Genomic DNA, 25,357 nt, shown 5'->3' with positions numbered 1-25,357 from the left:
TCTCAGACTTTAAACTTTATTATATGGATGCAATAATCACAAGTATTGGGACAAGAACAGGCTTATAGACCAATGGAACAGAATAGAGATTCTGGAAGCAAAACCTCAATTTCTCAACCAACTCATCTTCGACAAAGCCTCCACCAACAACCACTGTGGAGAAAAGAACCTTTTCAGTACGTGGTGGTGGGAAAACTGGCTGACCACGAGCAGAAACATGAAGTAGGACAACTACTTTTCACCATACGCATATATGAACTCTAGAAGGATCAATGACGTAAATGTAAAACCTCAAACTATAAGAATCTTAGCAAATGCAGAAGACATTCCTACAGAAGTTGGAATAGGCAACCAATTCCTCATCAAAACTCCAAAAGCCCACGCCATAAGAGATAAGATAGACAAGTGGGACCTCATCCAACTGGAAAGCTTCTGCAAAGCAAAATAAATTGTTTTTTTTTAAATGGTGAGGTCTTATTATTAGCTTTATTATGAATTTCTAATATTGTTATCGATTTCTTTTGTTACTGTTTTATGTTTAGATGAAGTGTTTTGTTATTTATATGTTTTCAAATCTATTATAATTTTTGTGGTGTTTCCTTTTAGGGAAAAGATTGTTTTTATTTTGATAGCTAGCAATAAATCATCTGAGGAAAGAGGATGGGGTCTATTCTTTTAATGAATAGACAGAGTTGAGATTAGATAAAAAGAGAAAAGAAAGAAGGGGCAGAATTTAAGAAGGCTAGCATTGCAGTTATCAAAAGCAGCTGAAGAGCTCTTCAAGAATAGGTGTGTTGCATACTGAATTTTTAAATGACTTATTGTACAGACCCAAAGTATGAACTTTTTGTTTATGGCCAAAGCTCAGGGGTAATGGTGCTGGGGGAAGGGAGAGGAAGATGGGAGGGAAGTGTAAAAGGGCCATGTTCCTTGTGAGGTGTTTTCTGGTGTGAACATGAAAGAACAATAAAGGCTAATATTTACTGAATGCTTACTATCTCACAAGAACTTCGCCAATTGAACCTCACAACACTTACCTCAGGTTGGTAAAGCTATTCATTCCTTTTCATAGATGAGGACATAGAGGCACTGAAATGTTCAATAATGTGCCCCAGGTTGTATGATTACCAAAAGGCTGAGCTGGAATTTGAAATAAGGCCCCCATACTACAGAAACTGGCCTACGACCCATTCTTCAGCTATTGATAACCAGCCTGCTATTGATGAGACAGATATGTAAGTCAGACTGCTATCTCTAGTTCTACTCAAAATGTCTAGAACGTGATTAATAACAGACAGCTTCCTCCACCACTTTTTGTTGCCAATTCCAATTTAAGACTAACCAGAGAGAGCCAAATCTTTACCCCTAGCTAATCACACAGGATACCCTGCTTCTAGTTAGCGACCTATTGCTTCACCTTGCCAACAGCCTCCCACAAGGCACACCTGAAGCCTTCCCTTTTTCCCACTATAAAGCTTCCCACTCCTCTGCCTGCCTTTGAGTCTCTGCCAAATGCAAGTGATAGTGGCCGACTCCCTTGCCATAGCAAGCTCTGAATAAATAGCCATCACTTTTTCTCATTTGACTGGTCTCCATTTAGTTCCTCATATGTTTCTATTTTGCGTATCTGTTTCCTATTGCATTGTGAGCTTGAAGACTAATCTCTTCATTTATTCTTAGTTATATCTCACTGAGCCTAATTCTGTGTCTTTTACATTAGTAGGGAGTCAGAATATCTGTTGAATAGGATCTTATAAGAATTTGAGTTACTTATGTTTCTTGGAGCTATATTCCTCCTGCTTTAGTAATTTAGAGTTTAATAAACTATGTTGCAGAGATATTCTCCTGTTCTACAGTAGCATAGATGATGATGATCAATTAGTAATAATAGCACTCATTTTATATCACTATAACATTATCTAAGTTGTTTTAAGTGTATTAACTCTCAACGTAGCCTCATGAGGTGGATGTTATGATGATTCCTGTTTTACATATGAGAGAACTAAGAACGAAAAGCTTAATTAAATTGCCCATGACCACAAAAACTGGAAAGTAGGAGAGTCAAGATTTAGCTCAAGGAATCTAGGCCTGCAGTCAGTGCTCTTAACTGCTAAACTCTAATAAAGTTCAATTTTAAAGACAGATGTAATATTGTTCACTTTGGTTTAGGAACTTAGAAACCTGGGGACACAAAAGGGAATAAAATAGGATCCCTGCCTTGAGGAATTTAGGCATTTTAAAAATTGCATCTTTGGAGAGAGGAAGTAAGGGCAGTTAGGGACCCACAGAAAAGGGGGAGTGGGATGAGTGTTGGAAGATGGATTTTTGTGGTGGGAAGTTATTTTTGCCAGAGACTCGTCAGAAGCATGACTGGAGATGAAGCTTGTAGAGGAAGTGCAAAAGTAGAAAAGCCCTTGGAGAGAGAGACAGAGGCTAGATCCTGAATTCCCCCAGTAGGAGCTTGAGTTTTACCCAAATTTTAAGAAAGGAGACATAGAAGAATTTTAACTGTGTTGAGGGAGTATGTGTTGATATTATAAGAATTAAGTATGTATACATTTCCTTAATTTTTAAATTCAAATCTCTTTCCTTTACAGAGCAGAAACAACAGTTTTTGAGATGACATGGGAGGTCCTGGGCTTATGGGTATAGATAGGGGTGGGCAGTACATGACTTTATTTAATCTCACAATACCCCCTGGAGGAAGTGGCTCAAGATAAGAAAACAAGCCAAATGGTTAAGAAAGGGTGAAATAGGATAGCAACTTGGGTCTGCTTGACTTGTGTGGCACCCCAGAGAATTGCTTCTGGTCCTCATTCTGATTTTGAATGAATCTCTTTAACCACTTTGGATTTATGTTATCTTAACTGTTAAAAAAGACAGTACTGCCTCTCCATTTTTATGATTCTGTAATTCCAATCACAGAAACAATTAAGGTTTGGTGAAATGCTTCACCTTCTGAAATGAAGACAATGTTAACAATCTCTGAGTAGAATGGGCTAAAGTCCTGTCATCCCTAAAAGTGACCCCAGGGAGTGGGCTATTGCTTTCCAAATACAATAAAGAGGTCATGAAACAAAAGCGTTTGAAACTCTACCAATATAAACAGAGTGGTTCTTCTCTATTAAAGCATTAAAACAATTCTATAAAAAATAGAAAATTCCCTGCAGCCCCAACTGCCAAATCTGTCCCTGAGTTCCAAGGAATCTACAACTTTCAGTTCAATCTGGTTTTCAAAGATGCTCTGGATGAAGAGGAAAAAAAAAATTTCTCTACTGTGGCGAAATGTCAACATTGCTGGCCTGTGAGCACTGGCCTCTGCTGCAACCATCTCTAAACAATGACCCAGTTGGCTGAACACGCACTGGGTAAGAAAGTTCTTAGTGGCAGAGAAGAGTTGCATAAAGGACCACCAGGTATGTATTTCTGTATCATGTAAGGCCAACAAAATGAGGAACACTAGATGAAGACCAAAATTCCAAGTCTTCTTTTTAAAGGGGGCATTTTCTTAGTATAGAGTTAACATATTACAAAGCCAGTTATGTTTATTAAAGGAAATACAGAATATATTTAAAAATAAAAGTTAAAAAATTATTCCCAATACCACACTAGTTCAATTACCATTGGTATATCTTTCCCATTGTTTAGAATGCTGAATGCATTTCTGTATGCTTCTTTATAAAGTTTCAAAAATGTGATAGCAACAATTGATATCCTGCTAAAACTTACTTTAAATTTAAATTCAGTAAAGAATGAGATCCTTATTAAAATTCATTGGTTAATTAATTCAGTCTCCTGAAGAATAAATACATGGGACTGTCTACAAGGAAACATAGTTATAAAATAACCAATTTTATTCTGCAATGTACTTGAAAACATCATGTTGTTTATAATAAAAACACACAATTTTATCTGCCAATTTAAAATAAAATAACCAATATTGTCTAGCAAAGTCTGAACAAAATTACAAGTTCCTCTAAAATGAAATACCACCATATAAATACTATATTTCATGACAAGCAACTGTAGATATTTGATTGTAGTATGAAAAATGACAAAGCACTCCAGTTGTGGTAATTAGCAGAAAAATAAATGGAATACAGAGAATGTTAAAAGTTCATTCAAGATAAAAATAGAATATGGATAGAAGTTTTTGCCAACAAGACATAAAGAAAAGTAAATACATATTCATGAGGAGATTGGCAGATGACTTGTCTCCAGACCTAAAATTCTTGATCATAGTGGAAAGAAATAGCTCACTGGGAGACGTATAATGACAGTAAAAAGGTTAATTAAGAGTAAGAAAGATTGTGGCTCACTTACAGTGATGTATTATATATTATAAATCATTTCTTTTCCAAAATATAGAAAGCATTAAAAAATAAACAGTGAATGTCATCATTTTTTTCCAATAAAATAAAATGACTTAAAAAAAAATCAAACAAATAGTTCAAGAACAAAGCAGTCCTGAATAGAATAATTGTCCTGGAATATGTTAGCACAAATTAAATGGTTATGTAGAATGCTTTTTAACATAATTAGATGAGTTGATTATGTATTTTTTTAAAAGAGTGGCCAAATAAAATATCAATGAATAGAATCATAATTATTTTGTCAATTGCTAAACTAGATGCTCATTAATTAAATTATGAATGCACATGGGATATTCTATTTGGGGAATAGAGGTGTGGATGGCATGGGTGAATTAATCAAAGCCAATTAGTATAATGAGGAAGAGTTTGGGCTACTTCCTAGTTGCATAATTTTGGGTGGGAAACTTAATATTCTCTTTCTGGTTTTCTCTATTTGGAAAATGAGTATAATAGTACCTACCTCACTGGACTCATGATAATTAAAGATGAGTCATTTAAAAGACATGACAGTGCTGACAGACCCAAAAGGAATCAGCCATTGTACAAGATGAAATAACTGTGGAATCAGACCTAGAATTTATGTTTTTTTCCTCTTCTTTTGATGTTTCTTAGAAGGTTATATAACTACTTTTTTAAAAAATTGTTTAATTTTATTTTAAAGATGTGAGATACAATTCAGGATTAGGTATACAAATGGAGATCATACAGGTAAAGTTTGGGCCTTCCGTTGGTCCCCACTTCACCTGATTTGAGATCAGTACCCTTATTGATGTTGTTTCCTCTCACCCCCACCCCAGCATTATCCCACTACTGCCAATCCCTTTCTTGTAATATTATGGTAAATGTTCAGGGACCATTTATTAATGAGTATGTGGTACCCTGTTCTTTGTTTCTGTGATAGATTATTGAGCATGACAGACTCTAAATTCATCCAAATTACTATGAAGTCCATATGCTTGTCCTACTTTATGGCTGTGTAATATTTCATTGTGTATATGTACCACATTTTTTTTATCCAGTCTACTTTTGATGGGCAGCACGGTTGGTTCCATGTTTTTGCTATTGCGAACAGTACTGCAATAAACATGAGTGTGCAGGTATCTTTTTTATAGAATGATTTGAGTTCCTCCATGTATATTCCTATTAGGGGGATTTCTGGGTCATATGGAAAGGTAATATGACTACTTATTACTAAAGATATTGAATATGATTACTATGCTATTAAAAGTTCCTTTAACTTTAGTCATGAATATAATCTTACCCTAGACTTGATGGTGTTCAAACAAGAATGGCCCAACCACTAAACCAAAAGCTAAATAAAAATGTAAAGATGCTAAATGTGACCATGTGGCTATGTGTTCATCTTTCATATGCCTTTTTAGTGGATTTTTTAGAGTCTGATAGAATAAAGTCAGGAAACTGGGTTTGATACCATTTGGGTTACTTAACTCCGCTTTAGTACATGTTTACCTAAGTTGAATTGTCAGTTTGAAAAGGCATAATTTTGGAAGGAACAGTAGTAAGTAAAAGGGGTAAGTGATAGTTAAGAGGGGAATGGAATGAGATTTAGTCCTAATGATGGTAGATTACTTCAATAAAGCAGATTCATGCACAAAAGAGCATAAAGTGATGTGTTCATCTAGAAGCACAGTTTTTTAAGACATACTAAAAAAAAAAAATTAATCTCAGTTTGCTATATAATTATACTCATCCTTTCAAAAAAGTGTGAAGCAAACATCCTAATAATCTCAAAAACCCAGTCTAATGTTCTCTCTGTTCCAACTGTTTTCATTAACTTTAGTTCCAGAAGATACCTCATATTGGACCTGCTTCATACTTCTGTAATCTTTCCAGGGGGTCAGGACCCCGGTCTCCTGCTATGGCCTTCATTATTCATTAGATAAGATTGAGATTATCTTCTCACCTGGAGGGCAGTGACAAAACTTTGGTGTAACTTAGAATCTCTTCTAAACTTTCCATCTGTTTGTGTTAAAGAAGATTTCTGTTAATGCTCGATTTCTTTGATCTTTTATACCAAGGTCCCAATTTGATAAGTTGATCTGCAGCGTCTTAGTGACTTACTTTTACTTTGTTCTTTTATTGAACTGAATTTCTACATTTGAAGTTAAGAAGAAAAAAGGCAATTTCTTAAGTGTAAAAGGTGTGTGGGTCTCTGATATATAATTTAATATAATCTTCCATTCTAAAGGACACAATAACATATTCATCCCTGTTTTGAATTGTGTATAGAAAGTACTTGTGTCATCTTCCCTTGCTTGCTGAGCGCATGCTGAAATAAACCACTGTGATGTGATTTATGAAGCTCCTGCCCTCTTTTTGTCTCTCTCAGCCTGAGTTTACTACCCACGCATCAGACCTTGCCTGACAGATATGGTAGAACTAGTACTGGTAGTCACTCCCAGCAGGGTTTGTTTTTGATGTTTTATTAAGTGTATGATTTATTATCTCTTCCTTTGATTTACTAACTAGAGTAAGAAATAAGAACCTTAGGGTGGTAACAATATCCAAATGGTCACTTTTAAGAGTTGTTTTAAATGTGTTAGTTTTCAGAATAGTGGGACCTCCACTAAGAGTACTTTCCGGTCATCAAACATATGCCTAGATTGGAAGATGGTTCTATAATTTAAAAAAAAAATTTTTAAGTTTAAGCACTTGACTGGAAAGTAAAGTGGATATCCTGTGTGTGTGTGTGTGTGTGTGTGTGTGTGTGTGTGTGTGTGTGTGTGAAAACTAGAAATTCTTTCCCCTGGTTAAAAAAAAAATGATGACAGCTTCAACCGATTCTGGCAACCTTGAAAAAGAGATAGAAACTGATCAGTGTTGCAGGCTTTTCTTCCTTTCTCCCTTCATGGTTCTAGTAATCATCATTTCTGAACACTGGAAAACAGAATGCCAGATGTTTATCACTACACAGAGCTTTGAAGGACGCTACAAGGAATGCTGACATTTTGGAAACTTGGGACCTTGTTATGCTTGAAGCTTAACTAGTGGAACATCAACATTCTTTGCTTTCTTTTTGTAAAATATTTGCTGTAAAGTGTAAATAAAGAAAGAGGAGTATTTCTTCACATTGCTATGCTAAAACATCTGGCATCTGGGGTTGTGTTTATACCCTTCTGCACTGCAGGCAGTGCAGGCAGACTCCTTCAAAGCAGTCTGGATTTTTCTTTCACCTCCTTGAATGTCCAAAAAGTAACTTTTATGTTTTTCTTAGCGAGATGATTTTGTCCAAGCATATGGAGCATCTTAAATACTTGGGCCAAAAAACAATCACTAAAAAAAAGAAGTTCTCCAATTTATCTTACAGCACACCTGCTTATATCCCAAGGGCTCTGTGTCATTCAGGGCTCCACCTACATTCTCAAAATATAAGATCCAAAAATAACATAATGCCTTTTGGAACATGATCTCATTTTAAACTGTATTTCCACCTTGCCTGTTCCAAACAATATGATTACCAAGAATCATACAATGTGATAAAGCAAATAAATAAGAGCTCAGAGAAGAAATTAGAATAAATAGAATTGAAAGAGAACAGAAAATAAGGGCAAGGAAAGAAAAATGAGATTAATATGCAAAAGGCACACTCTATTCTCACCATAGGCAAGTAATAAATTTTACTCTGAATTTCCCACCAAGACAAAAAAAGAAACAGGATTAATCCTATAAATTTCAACATCAAGGAAAAAAAAAAAAAAAAAGAAATAGTCACCTGTTCAGGAGAGGTTTTCTCTCTTCTCTTCCTGATATAGAGAACTATGAAAATATTTTTCTGTGTGTCTTCTTAAAGAGAAAAAGTTAATTTTGATAAGTTCTTCAATATTAGTCTTGTTATGAATATAGCAATGGCCTGTACAGGGCTGTTGCAATAATGTTCCTTAAAGTGGGTTCGTAAAGCTCCTCTAAAGTAAAGTTCAAAAAAAAGGAATCCTAAAATGTCATTTGAGAACACAGATTACTAGTGGCCTCACCAAATCTAAGGTTACATTTTAGTTACTATTAGCCTTAAGATTAATTATCCATAAACATCCATTTATGTGATTGTTTAACAGGACATATTTGTTAAGCAATGACTATGTGCCAAGCATTGTTACTAGTGCTGGGGGTGTAGCAAAAATAGAAAAATGGTCTGTTTTCTTGAAGCTTAAAAACTAGTGAGGATGGGAGAAACAGATCATAAAAAGCAAGGAAAATATTTTCAGAGAGTTATAGTGATAATACTGAGAAAAAAATTGAACAGAGTGATAGTACAAACAGACAATTTTTGATAGGCTGTTCAGGGGATGCCTCCTTGAGGCAGTGACAAGGGAGTGTTGCTGAATAAGAAGGAGAAAGGCAAAAAACTGGGAAATCCTAGAATTCCCAGCAGAGTGAACAGTAAATGCAAACATTCAGGAATATACTTGAACTTGGTGCGTTGGAGGGGGTTGTAGGACTGGACTAGACTGAGGAAGGGGGATGGTAGCAGGAATGCCCTGAGTTTCTATGACTCCTCTGTGCAAATTGGAAAAGGGATCGCCTACTGCAAATACTTGAATTTCATCATTTGGCAATTGTGACACCATATAAATATGGTAATTATTTGGAATTGTTATGTCAGAAGAAGACCTTTGACTGACAAATGTTGGAAAATTATCATAATAAATACAAATGTCTATGATGTCAAGTTATTCATATTGATCTTTATAACGAAAATACTGCCATATTATTAAATTTTGGGAAAGGTCATGGTCAGCAGAGGACCACATTTAATACAGCAGTCAATGTCAAACAATAGACATTCATACTGAGGAATTAGACCCACTAGTGACACTAAACATTCTAACATCAATCTTCACAGATCCTGTGTGTCTGCCGGATGCAAGCTGGTCAGTTTTAAGGTACTGGAATTCTTTCAGGTGTTAAGGAGCCCCTCAAGGCACTGTATTAGAGAGAGAATGGGTTATTAAATCATCACTCAAATTGTAAATCATCTCTATACATCTTTAAATGTGAGCAATTTACTCCCTTGTCCTTTCATGATTGAAAAATTATGGCAAGAAATTCCTAACTAGAAAGACAACATTTCAGGTTTTAAAAATGTCTGATCCAGTTAAGCAACAACAACAAAAAAGCAACAAGAAAGATGTAGAAAACATAGAACATAAAGATGGCCCTGGAAATGAAATGTAACAGAAAAATGATGAAATCTGTATCTCGCAAACCTGGAGGTTTTAAATGAGTCCTAATGTTTCAGGACGCTACCCTTCAATATTCTATTAATTTGCTGTAAGAGATGTTTAGAAATAGAATTTTCTAGGAAAAATAACACATACACTTTTAGTTGAAAGTGACACCATCTTCTAAGATTTGACAACATCTTGTAAAAAGCTGCCACAACATCTTTTTTTCATATTTTCTTAATTAACATTATTGTGACATCAGTCTATGGCTGCCAATAAATTATCATTTAAAAATGTCTGTTTACATTAGACAAATGGTTACTTGTTTTCCTGTTTTTATGCTTGTTAAGGATAGAGAATGAGAATTCAGGAAAAAGAGTGATATCCTTCACTTACCCAAAGAATCCTGAAAGACTGAAAGTTTATGATTTCTTTGTTTTAAGAGTTGGGGGGTCTCACTTTTATTTTTCTGTCTCTTTCATCTTAATCTTCCTCATATCATCAATAAAACTGTTTCCACTCAAAAAAATAAATAAGTAAAAATAAATAAATAAAAATGTATGTTTAATGCTGGAAGATTTCAGAAGGGAAGCTGGTATTTACTAGAAACCAAAACAAGCTAACATATTCTTTATAATAATTCCTACAGTATTCTATTTCCTTATTTTAAGTGCTATACAGGAAGTTAATAGGTAATAGGAAGAGAAAACCTTACTTAAAATGGCAACATTTCTTCTACTTTGTCAGACTGAAATTCGCTGTGAACTTAGAACTTGTGTTCAGTCTGAGTAAATGTTATATTCATTTTCTTGATATTATATCTTCTTTCCTTTGGTTTGGTTTGAAGGGAGGACTAGAACTATATTTCCAAGGAGTTCTCAGTCTTTTATAGGTTAATAAAAACTGATAGCTTGGTATCTATTTGTCTTTAATCATTCTCTCTCTCTCTTTTTACAAATGGGTGAATCAACATATATCTATTCTTCCTACTCATCCACTTCCTGCTCCTGTGAACGTCATCAACCTGTGTGAAAGATTGATAGGATTATCAATAGGGATAATATAGGGGCAATCAAATATCAAGACATTTATGTACAGGCATGCACTGTATAACAATGTATTGGTCGATGATGGACCACATATATGATGGTGGTCCCCAAATTCCTGTTGCTTAGTTACATCATAGTCATCAAAAGATCATATGTAACATATTACTTATGTGCTTGTGGTGATGCTAGTATAAAAAACCTATTGCTCCTATAGTCATATAAAATAACATATACAATTGTATATAGTATATAATACCCGATAATAATAATAAATGTTTATCTTATCAGTATATATATTTGCTATACTATGTTATACATTTTCTCATTATTTTAAATTGCACTCCTTCTACTCATAAATTTAAAAGTTAGCTGTAAAACAGCCTCAGGCAGGTACTTCAGGAGGTAGTCCCAAAGACGGTATTGCTATTATAGGAGATGGCAGTTCCTGCTTGCTATTTTTCCTGAAGACCTTCTAGTGGGACAAAATGTGGAGGTGGAAGATAGTGATATTGATGCTCTTGACCCTGTACAGGCCTAGGTGAATGTGTGTGTTGATGTCTTAGATTTTAACAAAGAAGTTTATAAAGTTTTAAAATAGAAAAAAATCTTATAAAAGAAGGATATAAAGGAAGAAAATATTTGTGTACATCTGTACAATGCTTTGATATTTTAAGCAAAGTGTTATGGCGAAAGAGTAAAAAAGTGAAAAAATTAAAAAGTTAGTAAAGTAAAAAAGCTATGACAAACCAAGGTTAATTTATTATTGAAGAAATAAATTTTTAAAAATAAATTTGGTGTAACCTAAGTCTACAGTGCTTATAAAGCCTACAGTAACATCCTAGTCTTTTGGATTCTCTCACCACTCATTGCCTGACTCACCAAGAGCAACTTCTAGTCCTGCAAGTTTTACTCATGGTATACACCTACAGGTGTATCTTTTATACCATATTTTTGCCAAATATTTCCTATATTCAGATACACAGATACTTATGGTTATGTTACCATTGCCTACAGTATTCAGAACAGTAACATGCTGTACAGATTTGTAGCCTAGGAACAAAAGGCTATACCATATAACCTAGATGTGTAGGAGACTATACCATGTAGGTTTGTGTAAGTACACTATATGCTGTATACACAATGATGAAATTTCCTAATGATCATTTCTCAGAACGTTCCCCCATCATTGGCAAAACCTTCTTGATCAGGTAAATTATGTCATTAGTTGGGAAAAAGATATAAGTTGGCTTATAAGCAAAGAACCCTACAAGTTCTTTCAAATAAGTTAGAATTCTCCACACTAAAATAACTCTATCTTCATTCTGGACATAAAGAGCCTCTCACTACACAATCATCTAACTACAAATCATTTGTTTTGCCAGTGTTCGGTACAGCATATTTTTTCCAAATATTGAATCTGTAGCCCCTACTGCAGAAAGTTAAGCAGAGACGTGGTAGTTGTTTGGTTCTTTGCACCAGTGAAGGCAACACTCCTGAATTACTCTGTCAAGCTTCACAAATAAATGTTCACTTTGCTTAAGAGCTGTCTAGACCTCACTGAATAGTGAGACATTAGGATGTATATAAAACAGGATAATTTGCTACAAGTTATGCTAAAGAGAATAATCACATTTTTATTTAATTAAAAACAAAACTGAGCAAGTTTTAATACTGAGCAAGAGTTGTAGTACAGAGGAGCTTTGTTACCTCCAAAAAGAAAGAATTCTAGAAGAATGTTTCATAGATAAAACAACCTCCTAGCAATGGCCAATATTTCAGCAGCTTCTTCCTTTGCTCAGGGTACCCTGCTGAGCTCCTTGTGTGCATTTATTTTATTCTCTCATCAAAAAAAAAAAAAAATCAGCCGGGCGTGGTAGCGCGCGCCTATAATTCCGGCTACTTGGAAGGCTGAGGAGGAAGGATCTGGAGCCCAGCAGGTCGAGGCTGCGGTGGCCGGGAGCGGCCACTGCACTCCAGTCTGGGCGACAGAGTGAGACTCCAAATAAAAAAAAAAAAGAAAAGAAAAAATTTCTGTGAATTATTTATTATCATTGCTATTTCACAGCACTAAGGTTTAGAAATCTGCAGTAACTTACCCAAATTTAGCTAGCTAGTAGTAAGTGGGGCAATTGGTTTTGAATGTTGCTGCCTGCTTCCTTAACATTTTTTATGAGTAGTGTGAGCAGTTAGTCTAGGATCATCAGGGAATCAAGTTTGATGGACTGAGAGATACAGTATCAGTGAATGCAAAATGAAAGCAGCAGCTATTTTATAAAATTAATTCAGCTCAGCTTGGAGATAATTTTGTCAACCAAAACCTATATCCTGCTTATTATTTTGGAAGAAAAAATCAAAATTTTGTCAAAGTGATTTACCTCCAATGCATTTCTACCTGATCCCCTTTCCTCTGTGAAATCTTAAAGTATTATGGATGGAAGGGAACAGAAAATATGAACGTGGAACATTGTGTGGAGTACAATAAAAAACTTTTAAAAGAAAAAATTTTAATATATTTAGTAATGCATTTGTTATGAATTATGAAAAGAACTGAAAAGAAACTTGATCATAGGGTAAATTTAAAAAATACACAAAATAATCAATCTAATCAAAAGCATCCTCTTCACCCTTCAATTTTCTTTATATTTTTCATACTTTTGAATCCAAATCTGGATATGAAAAGTATAAGTGGTTTAAATAACACAACAGAAAAACATTACCTTTCTGGGCCTCTTTTTCTCCTGTTGGTTATGTAGGAGGGACACTGGGTGAATCAGCAATAAACTCTGGTATAATCTTGGTACTAGAACATCATATACATCCAAAGCATATTCATTAAGCAAATTAATGAAAAATATATTTAAAGTAAGTAAATCATGCTAGTCATTTTCTGAAAAACAATGAATTACATTTATGGATGGAGCAAGATCATTTCTAAAGTTATGAGGAAAGGAACAGGTAGGTTATATTATTGCTACTCATTGTTTATAAATAATAGAAATGTCATCGATATGGTTTAAAATATGGGTTTACAGGCAACATGCTAATCTTTTACAAAATACCTTGACTGATTACTTCCATTTCCCTGTCCCACAAAGCAGGGTGTCTAACTGGATGGGTCTTCGTCATGCAGTCCAGAGTCAGAACCTATTCTTCCCAAGGTCTAGGAAATTTAAGGTATGTAGGACAAGAAAGATTCAGAAGATCTTTGTTTTAAATCCTGATGAATGACTCCAATATTGAAATTCTAATTAAGATAGTCTAAAGATAGATTCATTTTGCAGACAAAAGGGGGCTGACATTACTGGATTGCTTTTCCTCTGTTGATCTTACTTAGATTGTAAGAAGCTTGAGGGAATCACTATGGTGGATATTTGTTGGTCGCCTTCCTTCATCCTTTCACCCTCCTCCTTTCTTACCTTTGCTCTGAATTTCCTAGCTGTGTGGTTTTCCAGGGACATGTCACACCCCCAACTCTGTGCAGTCCTGACTGACTTAGACCAATCCTCATAGCTCATATTCCCAACAGTCATGGTTCAGGAGTAGGCACATAACACAAGCCAGGCTAATGAGAGCTGGAAGATTCAATGCTGGGATTTGGTATTGATGTATCTGAGAACTGATATATTCTCATTTTACCCTAGAAATGAACAAGGAAGTATTTAAATCAGAAACTTCTAGACAATTACTGTCTAGCGGTCCACAAGGGATACCCAGACTGAGAATGGAGCCACCACCAAGAAATATAAGCCTAACAAATATGGATAGAGGAACCAGGTTTTTGGTGATGTCACTGAGCTAACCAATAAAACCTGAAGCCTATACACTTTTCAGTGAGGTAGTCCAGAGAATTTCCTTTCCTTTTAAAGACACGTTGACGTGGGCTGGAGTGTTAATTGCAACAAAAAGAATGGGAATTGATACAGGGATATACTTTCTGTTGGTATACAGTGTCTTATACATAATAGGCTAAAGAAACCATCATGAGAACGGGAAGACAGCCCACGGAATGGGGAAAACATATTTGCCAACAGGCCATTGCCTTGCTAAGTTGTGGTGTGGCCATGTACTCTTTGAGCTATAGCCAGGCCATGGTTTCTTAAGCTTTGGCCCCCTCCTCTCTCTTTTTTTTTCTCTCTCTCTCTCTCCAATTTACTTTCTAAATAAGCTATATTTTGTCATCTTAAAAAAAATGATATTTACCAACTGTATGTCTGACAAAGACCTAACATCTAGGATCTACAAGGAACTCAAACATGCTGAAAGGAAAGAAACAAACAGTCCTATTAAAAGTAGGCAAAAGATATGATGAACACTTCTCAACAGAAGACATATGGGCAACCAACAGATACATGAAAAAAATGCTCAACCTCACTAATCATCAAAGAAATGCAAATGAAATCACACTGAGATACTACCTAACTCCTGTCAGGATGGCCATCATCATTAACTCAAAAAACAATAGATGCTGGAGAGGATGCAGGGAAAAGGGAACACTTCTACATTGTTGGTGAGAGTGTAAACTGGTACCTCTGTGAAAAACAGTGTGGCAATTTCTAAAAGATCTATATATTCCATATGACCCAGCAATCCCCCTTCTGGAAATATATCTGGAGGTACTTAAATTACTCTATGAAAAAGATGCCTGCACACATATATTTATTGCAGCATTATTCGCAATAGCAAACATGGAACCAACATTGCTGCTCATCAAAAGAGGACTGGATTTTAAAAATGTGGTTCATATACATGATGGAATATTACACAGCCATAAAGAAGGACAACAATATGAACTTCGCAGCAACTTGGATGAATTTAGAGTCTATAATACTGACTGATCTATCACAGAAACAAAGAACTGTATATCACATGTTCTCACTCATAAGTGGACTCTGAAAAATTATCATAATACTATAAGAAAGGGATTGGCAGTAGCGGGAAACTGCCAAGGGAGGAGAGGGGCATGCTTCATCAATAAGGGTACCTGATCTGAAACCAGGTGAAGTGGGGACCAAAGTGAGCCCCAAACTTTACCTGTATAATAATCATTCATATACCTAATGCTGAATTATACTCATCTTTAAAATAAAAATTAAAATAAATATATAATAGGGAGCTCATGCATGGTTTCTCAAACTTTAATACTGAATTTTAAAAAATGATTCTTTTCTTGTTTTATCATTGTTATTTCAGGACATCGGAGCCATTCTTTTATCTAAAGTGAATGAGAGAACTGAAAACCCTTTAAAATTGTTTGTACAACAGATGTACACTTATCCTGTGAGTATTTAGTTCCTTGTATATCTGTAAAGCAGATTTCCACCCCCCTCCAAATGTTTCATTTGTAGTCCGTGACTTCTTTTGGGTGGGGAGCTGCTGGCTATCCATTGCATTTGCTCAAATTGCTTTAAATATGTCTTGAACTATCATTCATTTTTGAAAATGACTGCCACTGCCCTTATAGTCATATCTCATAATATTTTAAAAAATAGATATGACACTTGTTTAGGCACATTCATACTCACTATCTTCATGCCAATTTTTAAGTTCTTCTAGGAAGCCCTAGACACCCTGCTGTAGCTATGTCACATACTGGGCAGACATGAGACAGAGCTGTACATTGTGCAGCATGTTAGTGAGTTCAGATGTCCAAAGTGTATCTCCAGCTTCTCAAGGATCTTTGGATGGATTTTCAATTCATAAATCAATTAAATCATGCTATTATTTATAACTCCAGAAATAAGTCACATCTCTCAGTAAAGCTAACATGGTTTAACTTTAAACCCTTAAAAAAACTTTGAGCTCCATGTTAATATTTTTTGTTTACTTTGAGTTGCCAGAAGGACTGAGAAAGATGAATACTCAAATACTCAATTGAATGTTTCACATACATTATTTCATTTCAATCTTACAAAAACCCTTTGAGTTATAGATCATCTTTGTTTTACAGATTAAGACATCGAATTAGCTTAAGTAATATGTCATAATGAATATAAAAAGTAAAGATACTGGAATAATAACTATAATAATGAGAAGAAGAAGAAGAAAAAAGAAAGGGAATATAGGGATTGATTCCTTGGCCACTGACTAGCCTCAGTTCATATTTTAGCTTACCACCCTACTTCTCCTAGCAGTGTTGTTTCTCATAATTTCATAAGGCTGAACCTAAGTGTTTTATTAGCTATAACTTAGATTATTGGTTAAAGTAGAATTTAAAAGCCAATGTCTATCAGATGACATTTCTTACATTACAAGTAATTTGCTTTGTATCCATTTTGTAACAAAGAAAAGAACTCAATGATTATAAATCTTAAAGTTGTGAGAAGCACTGGGGATTGTTTTCTATTTCTTTCATCTTTCAGATGAAGTAGTGGAATCTCAAGACCCATAGTCACAGAATCACTTATCCAGAACCACTGGAACTGGAACCATGTTACCCTGGTTTGATATTACATACTCTTATCTGACTTCAAGTATAAACTGGCAATAAAGTGAATTTAAAGGAATTAGAGAAGGATTTACTGGGGCGAGAGCAATAATAGCTAAGTTCAAATAACAATTAAGTTGTCCCCAAGTGACAATTTAATATGTTCATGGCTTGAGGGGAAAAAAATTTTTTATTAATAAGGAGAAAAATACACTCAGCATAGTGTTTGGTCTATTATCATTTGTTATCCCTATATTTATTATTAAGAACTGCAATATAATACAAACACATTACTCCTTCCTCCTTTTTTTTAAAATTTAGGGAGGAAAGTGAAAGAAAAAAGCAAATAAAAGAATAACATTAATTCCAGTAGCAAAGTGGAGATATGGTGCTAGTAGAAAAGAGAAGAAAGAAAATGGATCGCTAAAAAAAGGATAAGTAAAAGATAAAGAAAAAAAAGAAGCAAATTTGAAATGTTTCCATATATTTTTTAAACATTTTGTTGGCAAATATCAGTCAATACTTTTATCTTTCATGAGCTGAGCTAAAGGACATAACTGAGAATGACTCTGCACGTGAACGTAACCTTCAGCTTCATCAAAGGGACCATGGTTTCTGGTCACATCCGTTGTGTGTTGTACAACTCCAAAGGCACGGTTCATATAGACTGCATTGGGAATGATACACCCCATAGAGTTGGTGACTGCCTGGCCGACTCAGTAGTACAATGCATTCTTGTCTGATGGTAGCTGCTGGCTAGTTGAATATATCACAAATGTATCCTATCACAGTAAATAAGCATTTTTCTCTTATTTTCCAGTACATGATTTGGGAATATGCTGTAGATCCCTTACAAAAAAGTAAAACAAAATGGCCATGGGAAAGGGATTTTCCTGAAGGAGCAAGATGTCCATATGTCCTGAAGCTCATTACCTGCTATGTTGACATACACAAACTTCCAGGCCCAGACAAATGGAGAGTAATATTTATTTTGAGAGCTTCTGTGTTACTTTAAACAAAGGGCATAAAATGCTTTCTTAAAAGGTCATCCTTTAAATATCTGATTGTCACACTGTGAACCCTCATTCACCGGTGACCTGCACGGTTACTACACCTAAATAAATAGAGAGAAAGGGTAGCTCTGTGAAACACTTAAAACAAGAAATGGAGAAACACAGTTTCTAACCTCAGCTCTGACCCTAACTTGGTGTGTGGTCCTGAGAAAGCCATTTAACCTCTTGGTGTCTCAGATTCCCTTTAGAGTCTCAAATTTCAGGGGGTGAAATAAGGATAGGGTTTTGGGATTCTCTCTCTCTCTCTCTCTCTCTCTCAAGACCTGGGAATGCTACATGAATGAATGAATATTTTCTAAATGCAGAATAAAATTAAATTTCCAATAGGTAAATAGTTTGGCTAAGAGCTCTGTGTGAGGTGGAAGAAGGAGTGTGATTGATTTTAAATTTTGATGTCAATTAGTTTTTTCTTTCCTGGAGGATAATTTAACATGTTTGTGGGTTAAGGAGAAACACAATTATTGTTAATAAGAAGAGAAAAATAAATTCAAAAGTTTTCAGCATATTAATATTTACTACCCCCATATCCATTATAGAAATTGCAATATGATAACAAGCACATTGCTTTCTCATATGGTACATAGAAATGTACTAGAAAATTGAATGTTTCTACATGCTGAAAAATCAGTTTATTTAAGATAGGTGAGGTAAATTTCTAGTATCTAAAGAGCTCAAAGGCATTTCCAGCAATTTCAGGCACAGTTGTTAAAAACAATTTTGTATCTCCAGTAACATTGCATATAAAATACAGACATCTTAACATATACAAACACTCTGGACACTTTGATCTTTGGAGTTCTGTGCTATTGGTCTTTGGAATTTTTTCAAATTATAGCTGACATTAAAAATACTATTTATTGAGCATCTCATATATGTTCATTCATTTAATATTTAAACTAGCTCATTTAAATACTTTACAAATGGGAGAAGAAGAGAATGCAGGGAATCTAGCTGAGAAATGATTTTTAAAACCCAGTTCGGAGATTATGAGGTAGAGACTGTAACTGTTGTCATGTCAGTTTTAGAAGTGAGGAGACTGAGACAAAGATAGGTGAAGCCGCTTGACTATGAGAGATTCAGATGGGCTTAATGGCAGAATTATGGACTATGCAAGAGATGCTGCACCATGGCTCCCCATTAAGAGCATAGGCAGTTGTTCAATCTCAGCAGACAAAACAAAGTTAGCGAGTTAGGTCTTCAGGAATATGTTATACAAAACTGATTTAGAACTTGCCATTTGAGCTCATCACCAGGCAATCCTTGACACTTGAGCATTTACTCCAACTCTGGTAATGCTGGGGACAGGGAATTGGAAATCCAAGTCTCAGCCACAGTGGCTAGGAATCCAGGTCTCCTGGGTATCTGTCTATCCTATTTTATGAAGTTTGTCTGACTGTAGGGCTTCAATTCAACTAAATATATATTGCAGACCTTCTATCCACTAAGAACCGTGCTATGTACTGGAGATACAAACATGATTGGCATGCAGCTTGCATCTTCCAGGAAAGTTCAGTCTGGTAATATAGCCTGATGTATGTACAAAGGTCCATAATACCAGGTAGAAAGCAAGCCATAAGATGTATGAATAAAATGGCAAGGGAGTCCAAGGGGAGGCAATTGACTGTGTTCAGAGTCAGAAGACCAGGTATGTGCTGGTGAATGGTGGTGACAAGCAGAAGGGAGGAATCCAGCATAAGGGTAGACATGAATGAACTCTACATGGGTGATTCTGGATGTGGTGAGTGGTTAGGCATGACCATAAACACAAGAGCAAAGGAGAGAATCAGAAGATGAAGTTAACTGGGAGCTAGATTATGAGGAATCTTGAATGTCATGCTAAGACATTATATACTTTAGATAATATAGAGTCATTAGAAGACGTGTTTTTAAAGAAAGGCTAAATGGCATGATCAGATAATAATTTTATAGAGGTAAATCCTGGAACAAGATGGGAGAGGACAAAAGCAAGGGGTCAAAGTAGAAATGTTTTTGTGATATAGCAAACCATAAATTGGAGAAATCCCTGAGCAGAGGAATATGAGGGAGACCCCCAAAAGTCCAGAATTTATTTATAAAAAATTGTGTATTTATTCTTACATATTAAACTTCAGTTGGCTTCAGAGTACTTTCCATTTGATGCCATACACCTATTGAGATGCTTTTTCCACTGCACAAAACGATTTTTGAATTCATCAATTTTTGATGCATTTGATGTTTCTGCCATTTTTTATTTCATCTCTTCCACACTGGCAACACTTTTCCTTTTAACATTTTTCATCCAGAAAGATCAGGTGAATAAGGAAGGTGAGACATGGGGGTCAGTTTTTTGTCAAAAACTGCTGAACATACAGCGTAGTGTGGGCAGGTACACTAATAAATTACCTGTCATGAAATGGGCAAATGCATGGAAAGAACCTCCATAAAAAAGCTCACTGAAGCTGAACATGGCCTCTCACAACAATACTGATACCCATAGGTTCCTGGAAAACTTACTACAAGAGTGTCGCCCTCCAAAAAATAATTCCATGGTTTTTTGTTGTTGTTGTTGTTCCCCCCTCTTATATTGAAGTCATAATTTACAGGATTCTGTCTGTAACCATTATATATTTGGCAAGAAGGACTTATGAATATGGAAGGCAAGAAAGATTGCAGGCAAGGGAAGTTGAAGTTGACTCCAAGTTTTTTGCTTTTGCGGGTGGGTTGCTACCTTATAACTAAAATAAGCACACATGGAGCCATCTGCTTAGAGTGTAGGACACGATGTGTACAATACTGGGCATGTGGATTTTGAAGACCCTGTAAAATACATAAGCAAAATAAACCTGGGTGAGGCGTTTAGGAGGGGTTGACATTGGGTCTTTGACATAGAGTTGGGAGAGGACATTCATATACACGTAACAAATGAAGTATGGGAATAGGTGAATTCTTCAACAATAAAAAAAGTGTAACAAAGGAGCAAAGCAGGTAAAAATAAGACAGCATGTGTATTTCAAACAGTTTTTCTTGACTTGTGGGCAAGACATCAGCATCAGTATATGTTAAAATGCAACTTGCTAATTTAGAACTTGTTCTTTAAGTTCATCACTAGGCATTCCAAGTCAGGGCACAACCTTGACACTTGAGCACTTACTCCAACTCTGGTAATGCCAGGATTAGAGAAGTGGAAATGCAAGTCCTAGCCACAGTGGCTAGAAATCCAAGTCTTTATTGCAGCATCAGAATTAGCATGTGTTAAAAATGCAAATTCTCAGTACTTTACCCAGACTTAGTGAATTGGAAACTTTTGGATGGAATCAAGAAACCTATGCTTCAAGTGCTACTGATGTACCCCTAAATTTTACTATATTGGAAGAAAACTAGGAGCCATCAAACAGTCAAATAGGGAGTTTAAGAGAGTATGATGTAACAAGTTTTCAAAGGGATAATTTCAGGCATGGTCAGGTTCAGATACTACAGAAATTTCAAGTATTTGAAATTTACTTATAAACACTGATTAGCAACCACTGAATCTAAACAAAGCTTTGCAAGAGTTATTTTGCCCTATAAAATTGGGAGCAGATCATACCCAGTGGTGGTATAGGTGCAAAGTAAAGATAACAGAATGAGAACGTAGGTTATTTACTCAAGAAGTTTGTTAAAGTAGTGAGAAGTTGATATTGATGAGATTTTAAGAATATGTGTTACCAAAGAAAGTTTTTGGGTTTTTTTTTTAGTAAAAATGTGAGTATGAGTTTATTTTAAAGGAAAGTAAGATACCAGTTGATGGAGCAAGGTTCTGGAGGGATAATTAGAAAGAATAGAATGTGATGAAGATCATATTCTGAGAAGCTAGAAAAATGATGGAGATTGTCCTTCTTTTGTAAAAGGAGATAAGACTTAGAAAACATAAGGTGAAGTTTGTAGCAGGAAAGGGACTTGAGGGAGTTCATGCCAGCAGAACTGTTCCCAGGGAAGCAATAGGCGAGGTCATTTTCTTTGAGTGAGAGCTGGCAAGAATAGGAGAACTTGAGAGCGGTCACGGTTTGAAAAAGCTCTGTGGGAATGAGAGCATTGGAGGAAGCCCAATGACCTGTCAACCTGAAAAGGCCTCAGTTTCCTCTTCTTGCTCAGTTCTTAGGTTTTTGTACATTTCTTAAGATGTAATATGTCAGTGTATTCTTAATGCCCCACCTTGTGGCCTGGCAGGAAGTAAGATCTTTCTTTTCCTTGAAAAACTCATTCAGCCCTGGCACAGTTTTGATATCAGACTCAGTTCAGCTGAATGGATAACACAGGTACTCTTGACTCAGTTGGCTCAATTCAGCCCAGGTACTCTAGTTAAGAAGTTAAGACTATTGTTTGTGGGCTTAAAAAGACAAGCTAAAGAGATAAATTAGTTAATTGTGAGGATCTGAATGTCCAGGAGTGATGATAATAATGCATGAGTGTTAGGATCTGCATGTATCTTGCAGATCAGTTTTCTGATGTTTGCATGGGCCTGAGATACATTAGGCAAATGCATTTTCCAGATCTTCCCATTATTCTAAAACGTATAATAGTGTTTCAATTTATATAGTCTAGACTTGTTATCTCATACTGCTATTAAGCCATCAAACTCAAAGAATTTCCCAAGCTGCAGATTTCCCTTTTGGCCATTTTCACTCACCAGTTCTGTCCCAATAAAGTGCACATTACTCATAAATTTGAGACATAAGAGTTGAGAGAGAAGTTCATATACTTGGATGACTATGCAAATATGAAAAAGAATCCTATTCTACTTATTCATTTTTTATAAGCAATCCAGGCTATCATTTAAAGACACTTGAAATAGCTGAGGTCTTTGACCAGGGATAGTCTACATTTTAGAAACTTGCTTTCACCTCTTTTACAATCATAGAACTCTGGAAGTAGAAACTGTTCAGTTAGAAAAGGAAACTCAGAAAAGATATGCTGCTTAATAACCACTTTGCTTCCAGTCATTAACAAGAATCCCTGGCTCTGAAGTTCATAAGTAAACTCTGGGAAGCAGATGCCTATCAGTTTACCTTCTAAAGCCTAATAACAAACAAACACAAACAAACAAAACTAAGACAGAGACAGTTGTAGGCATAAATAACAATGTGGAGAGGCTTGGGAAGTGGTGAGGGACATAACAATGGTGTGGACAGGATATGTACTTTAACTTCACATCATGGTATTTAGGACTTTGCAAGAATGAATCACTGTTCCAACTGACATTCCTTTTAAAAAAGCAATCTAGAATGAGTCCTTGATAACTATCTGCATATGAGTTTCTATTTAAAGTAAAAACAAGTCAAAGTTTGGGCCTTTAGGTTATTATTTTCAATTTTATGTTATGAGCTTTTTTCTGAATTCTAAATAATTTTGTATTTCAATTATTAAACTTCTTCCATGTTAAAAACACGTTTGTGTAGAAGTAGAGGATGATGAAAATCTCTTTTCACTGGAAGTTTATTATCTTCAATTTGTAAAATTCCCCAAATGACCTAACTATATCAATAGTATAAAAATTCCTAAAAGCCAACATTTGTTTTACTGTCTGTCTTCTGCTTCTAAACCCAGTTTCTGTGAAAGTGTACAGAGCATTTTCCTCAAAAACATTTTCATAATAATATCTGTGGAATGAAAAGAGAGCTAAAAAGTTAAAATCAAGTAATAACATTTTTGAAGTGGAAGATGCCACAATCTATCATTTTATAAGAACACACAATATATCATTTCATTCTCTTATATCAAATTCAAACTATACAAAAATGCAAGACGTTAATAGTGAAAGTTTTCTTTCACCTTTCCTCAAATATACTTTCTGTCCACGGGTAATCACTGCATCAGCTAATGTGCTTCCTTCTAGAACTTTCTGTTTTTGTTTGGTTTTCCTTGGTTTAATAATACTGTACTACAGAGAGTTGTAGGCTGTTCTCTTTGTGTTCACAATATAAAAAAGTATAAGCAAATAAGAAATTTAGACGGGCCAAAAAATAAAAATAAAAAATTTGAAGGCCAGAAAGAATTTCTAAAACCCAATAAGTAATATGGTGCCTTAACATTTTATTACATAGCCTTATCAGTGTCAATTTGACGTTACAAATATTTTGTGCATTTGTGATCACTTATCACAAATACCATATAAATGAACAAGCGTATCTAATGTGCTCTTGGAATTTGCATTCTGTATATAATTTATTGTGTAGTGCTTCAAAATCCAAGTTAATTAGTTATTGAAATAATACAATTATATTTTACTATTTTGTTAGGAAATTGACCATTCAAAATTTCCAAATAAAGACAGAATTAAAATTTGTGATACACTGCCCTCTAATGGCCAGATATTTGATATGTTTTACAAAAAAAAAAAATTGAAAGACAAAAAAATCAAATTGCTATCCTAATGCTCATATCTATCACATATTTATTTTAGCATACACTTACAATAAGGCAAAGTGATTTTTTTGGAGCCGCTACCATAATCTAAATTTTCAAACTCGAGATCCTGAAGGGTTAACTTGTGTATAGCAAAATATCTTTTGAACATAAATCTTATATGTGACTTCATGGGAATCACATTGTAAGACTTAGTAAAAAATAACAGACAGCCTATGTAATTATAGACAGCCCTACAGAGATGGTGTTATTTCAAACATTGCTGACTATTTCTCATAGTTGAGCGTAAAAATAACAATTCAATTACAGATTGCCATAAACAAATATTTCTACTGAAAAAAAAATTCAACACAATAGGTTTACAATAGGTTTTCTGTTCCTGAAATATATTTGTTGGTCATTCTTATTGAGTCTTATACCTATTTATGCAATCCGAGTTTGTTCTTATTCACTTTTCTCTCCATCATTTTTAGGAATACTACTATTATCTGTTGTTAAGCCCACCACACATAACATCATCTTACAAATATACTACCAGTAGAGGGAGAAAAAGAAAATAAATAAAAATAAGGTAGGAGAATGGAAATGATAGAGTAAGACAAATGTTTGGACTTCAGCATTTCACACACTACGTAATATTCAATTCCCCAAATGACCCTTAGCTAGAAAAGCGTCTTTCTACTTCCACCTTCCATTATCCCTAACTTACAAATGAAACCATTGAACAAATTAAGTGAGAAAATTTAATCTACTTATATAATGTTCTGCTTAAAACATCACTTCACCTCTCTCTCTCTCTCTCTCTGTCTTTTTAATCTTTACAAGTGGGACAACGATATGTGCCCTCTACTTTCCCCTCAAATAAGGTGGTAAA

This window comes from Carlito syrichta, unplaced genomic scaffold (genome assembly GCF_000164805.1).
Source record: "Carlito syrichta isolate Samal-C Ts95f unplaced genomic scaffold, Tarsius_syrichta-2.0.1 Scaffold307103, whole genome shotgun sequence".
Lineage (NCBI taxonomy): Eukaryota > Metazoa > Chordata > Mammalia > Primates > Tarsiidae > Carlito > Carlito syrichta.
The sequence above is the reverse complement of the archived record's forward strand: the minus strand, read 5'-3'. Positions refer to the sequence as shown.